Here is a 5,246-nt window from a genome sequence, read left to right as displayed (position 1 = left end):
GATGTAGAAAGGAAAGACCCTAGACAGTGAATTGAGTTCACCTGTTAGGAAAGGAGCAAGAGCAGGTCTGATTACAAAGAAAATGTTTTTTGGGAGTGTTTGAAGTTGTTAAAGCACTTAATGGTAGTAATGCCTGTTGGCAGAGAGTTCCAGAGCTTGGCGGTAGCAGCACTGTCCAGCTCTTTTGTTTGGAATGTAGATGGTTAGGAGTTGTTTGTTTTCAGAGTGGAGGACTCTGGTAGGGATGTGGGGTTTTAGGACAGATTTGAGGGCTGGGCAATTATCAGGTGTATATATCATTTTACGTGCAGAAGACAGCTGAACTAGTTTTAGGTGGTGTGTGAGTTCGAGCCAGTTTTGTTCTTTCAGAGCTAGGCAGTAGGAGAAGCCTGTGGCAAATTTGGCAATTTTATAGTAGCAGAATTAGAGGTTGTTTTTTAAGAAAAGATTGTAAATTGGTGTATAAGGGGGATGCATATAAGGGAGAGGGAAGCAAATAGGTGCTGGTGAGGATTTTTCTGGTGGAGTTATCCAAGAAAGTTTTTTTGTCTGTAGAGTGTTTGTAGTTTGATGTGTGTTTTTTTAATGCTATTGCAGATGTGTTTGAAAGTTAGTTTGTTGTCTATAGTAACACCTAGTAGCTTAGATGTGGGAACTGTTTCAATATCTATGCTATCCTGAGAGAATATTTTAAAGTCAGATGAGATTGGTTTTGCCCAGAAAAGCAAGAGTTTTTTTTTTTTTTAGGATTTAGGAGTAGCTGGGCTTCTCTCAGCCATGTCTCTATTGAGGTGAAGGTGGTAAAGGTGGTTTGGGTGAGTTGCTGGAGATGTAAGGTATTAGAGGAGGAAGCTATGGTAATGTCATCTGCATACTGGATGATGTGGCTAAGGGGTGATGAGGTGTGAAGGTTGTTAATTAAAACATTGAAGAATAAGGCTCCAAGTGTGGACCCTTGTAGTACCCCAGTTGTGTTGGTTTGATATTGGGATAGTTTATTTTGTCATTTAACACACTGTTGGCAGTCAGATAGGTAGCTTGCAAACCATTGGAGGGATGGTGGGGTGCAGCCTACAATGGATAGCTGATGAAGACATTTGTTGTGGGGCACTGTGTCAAATACCTTTGATAAGTCTAGTAGCAATACAGAAGTGATATTATTTGTTTTGAAATATAGTCGAACAGTTGTACTACCAAAAGATCAAAGTAACACAGACATGAATATCAGATCAAACCAAAAGAACTGAAACTCAAAATAGCAAAAAAAAAAAAAAAAAAAAAAGAATATTTTTTAAAGAGGGCAAATCCCCCTGCACTTTTCACACCTCTTACTAATTATATATTCCAACTGCGAGATCACACAACAGTAGGGAAAGGGCACATTCTTCCTTGATCTCCCACAAAGCTAAGCCGTCATTCTGCGATCACGTGATTATTTGATTGCCTCTGTCAGCATTACAGACATTTAATATTATGAACGTTTAATTGTATGGAGTGTTTACACTGAGATATATGTGGCAGTAAATGTTAAACAAGCATTTTTTCTTGGAATGTTGGCTATTTAAGGTTGTCATGTAACCACTACTCCCGCTTTAGTTTTCCAGTATGTCTGAGGCTACAGATTCAGTTTCTACTAAATAATGTGTGTTACTCATTTTTCCAGTCAGTTAATATAACATTCCTGCATTTTTGAAATACAGCACAATATTTCATCTATAACAGATTTCAATCTAGAACAAACCTTTGCAACTGGTTATCTACTCAGGTTAAAATATGTCAAATGTGTCCCTTTATTCATTGTTTCTTTCCCTGATTACTTGCTTGCTCCATTTCAGGGATATGAGTGAGTTTCAGTTTATCCCAACACACAATGGGTCCAAGCCAGAGAAAATAGCCCTGGGAGGGGTGCCAGCCTATTGCAAAATGCACAAGAAGGCACCAGTCCATCATGAATCCACAAATAGACACTTTCACACATGGTACCCATACTGCAGGCTGTCAGGAAGGCCACTAATTCACTCAGAATATGCCTTTGACATGCTGGAGAAATCTATATCACCCAGCAAAAACCCACATATATGCACAGAAAGGACATAAAAAATCCACGTAGAAGGCACCCCAGCTGAGAATAAAAGAAGAACTGCTATGTTGCTGTGTTGTCCAAAACATCACATCACTGAGGTAAAATACAATAATTCATGGCTGAGAGATCTCACACCATGATTAATAAGGCATAAGTATGTTTATTGTTTAAATACAGTTAGGCATTACAAAGTACTAAGAACTTAATTATATCTCATGTAATTATATCACTTAGCTTCACATAACTGATTTCAAGAAAGGTAAAGGCTGATTAAACATTCTAATCAGCATGGTCATAATAAATAGGCAATCACCCTTAGGAGCAACTCAGTAGCCACACTGAAATAAAGATCAGTGTGGGTACAGAAACAACAAAAACAATGCCTACCATCTGGGCATAGTAGCAGGTGGTGGCAACATTGGTGGACAAGTGGCTTTAGTTTGCAAATTTAATATCACAGTGAGTTTTATCATAATGCGCTGAACCATTCAAGCCAGTAGGGTGCTTTTTGCGGATTTCTCCCATTTTCTCTACTGTAGTGTGGTTGTGGATTTGGTATTTATAATTTTGACGGGGAGATAACACGTCTCTAACCCGAATTACTTCTTTCATGTTAAGAGTACCATGTTATCTGGAGACTGAAATGATGCAGGATTATCAGTACTTTGGCTATCGATGTTTTTTGTTTGATCACACTTAGAGTGGCCTGATACCTGCAGACTAAATGGCAAAATGTTCAGAATATTTTTATTTATTTATTCTTTTTGTCTGTTTATTTATTTAATGGGGTAGTGTACTGATCAAAATTGACAATTTACAGTCATGGCAAAGGTGAATTACTCCATAAATAAAACACGCATAACTCTTAATTGTCCAAATTTTCAAAGAATGTTCACATTTTTGCCTCATATTTTTGGTCTGTTCCTCATCAAATTTGTGTGTTTTTCTTTTGGCAAATCATTGAGGACTGAAGTCACTAAATAATGATAGATATTTGAGGTCCAGTTTTCTTATCCTTCAGAAAATGCATGGTAACACAAAACTTTGTTTTTTTTTTATTCTAGCAACTTTTGAAGATTATAAGAGCAATATTTAAAATGTGTTCCTATTTTTGGGCCTTTATCCCCCCATTATTTTTGGCTTTGTCCAGATTTCTTGTGCTAAAAGGTTGAGAGGTATGATATGGAGACATGCAGTTTAAAAAAAATGAAAAAAAAAAATGTATAAAAAAACATAAAGCAAAGAGCAGTAGTGACGTAGTTAACACAAAAGAAAAATGAATTTGTTATGAGACACATTGCACACTGCTGTGGCAAATCCCTCATATTTGTTTAAGTAGAATTTTCATTGGAGCCAAGGAATATAAAGGATTTCTAACAGGAAAAAGAGATATTAAAGGAAATAAAGCAATATGTCCATTTTGGAGGCAGGTACATTGCTTTTTTTTTTAAGGTACTTTTTTTAAGGACTGACAAGAAGTTTGGGTATGAATTGAGAGGATTACCTTCTTATGGTCGAATATTCACTTTGTTGAGTGAGGTTTCTGCTTGTAAATTTAGTTGAATGCTATTTTGTCAATCACACTTCTGGTCAAGTGCTAAAGTTATCGAATGTAGTTAGACAGAGTGTGTGTAAATAAGATAAGTGTAAGAAAGTTTGGGCATTATGAGCTGGAGTCTGTGCATGTTTGCATGCAAGGCTTAGAGTAAGGGATAGATTAGTGAATAGACTTAAGTGTTGGGAATATGTGATGATGTACGAGGTAAGTTACAAGTGTCTTATGTAGTGGTAGTGTTATGGAAACAGGTTTTCTAAGGTAAGGTGTAAGGTTGGGGTTCTGGGCAGGGACAGGATTAGGTTAGGGTTTATTTAGTTCTTTAGTTGTTTTGTTTACCGGGGTAGTACACTGATCACAACATATCTGCAGACACAGCCCAGGTAAAGAATTCACAAAAAAATAAAAAGGAACAAATTCACACACATGGAGTAATCACAAAAGGTCAATAGTCCCATAGACAATTGAAACAATATGTAAATACTATTAAAAGAAAAGAAAAACAAGTTTGAATTAATTTTAGTAGTAAATATGAGAAAGAAGCAGCAGTTCAGAACACAGTAAAGTAGAAGTGATGCTAGTGAAGAGGGAGTTAGGTTATGTGTCCAGTCGCAGTCATATTTTTGATGGTGGTGTCTTTTAAATTGTGTTTTCCAAGACCAGAATAAAAGTACATTAGTAAGGTGGAGCAGGGGGCTGGAACTTTTCAAACATATGCCCCCCTGGTGAATTGGACTCAGGATGATATGAGTATAATTTTGTCTTTTCAACTGGAGAGACCAATCAATTAAAGCAAACATGGACATGAAAGGTCCTAATTATATGGATTATTGCTAAGTGGCTAAAATAACTGCTAGCCATGGTTAGTGTGTGGCTGCTGAAAGACAGATAATGGCATTTCATAACTGGGCATTTAATTCAAATGAAATGGTAACAACCCAAATGCATAACTTAAAGCATGTTTTCAAGTTATGATTAGAACCAGAAGTGAACAAAAGTAAAACAATTACACATTTTCATAATAATTGCTAAATTCTTAAGGGAACTCCCAAGTAATTTACATAAATGTACTTTTCAGACTTACTATAACAGTACTGAAAATTGATTGTTCTAATTGAAAGATTACTAGCTAGTGAAAAAAGAAGTTATGTACTCATAGGTTCATGGGTTCATAGATATTTACTAGGCTAATGACCACAAGGGCCTTTTTAAGCCTAGCCATGCATCCCAAATCTCTGGCTAGTTCTGACACCCTTGTTAAGTGTAAGCAGAGGTTTGGGAGATGGAACATTTACAAGCAGGGGCCTGGGGAATGAACCATTTACAGACTGCCTGTGTCCATTAGAGATATAAGTGCCAAACCAGGGAAGAATTTCCTGTTCCCCATCCAATTGTCGAAGTTGCACTTCATTTGGGTTAGGGAGGAACTCTGCTTCATATGGGTGGGGAGCCGGTTCCATAGACGGCGTAGTCTCTGGGATACCTGTCTCTCCAGCAGGTCCTATTTATATCACAGGCAAGGTTTAAGTCTTTAGAATAGGTAATTCTGGTGCTGTTTACTTTGTGGATATGCAAGAGATCCATCAGAGTGGGGTCTGACAATACCCC

This window comes from Protopterus annectens, chromosome 4.part0 (assembly GCF_019279795.1).
Source record: "Protopterus annectens isolate FY-2018-M chromosome 4.part0, PAN1.0, whole genome shotgun sequence".
In the NCBI taxonomy this organism is placed as follows: Eukaryota; Metazoa; Chordata; order Ceratodontiformes; family Protopteridae; genus Protopterus; species Protopterus annectens.
The sequence above is the reverse complement of the archived record's forward strand: the minus strand, read 5'-3'. Positions refer to the sequence as shown.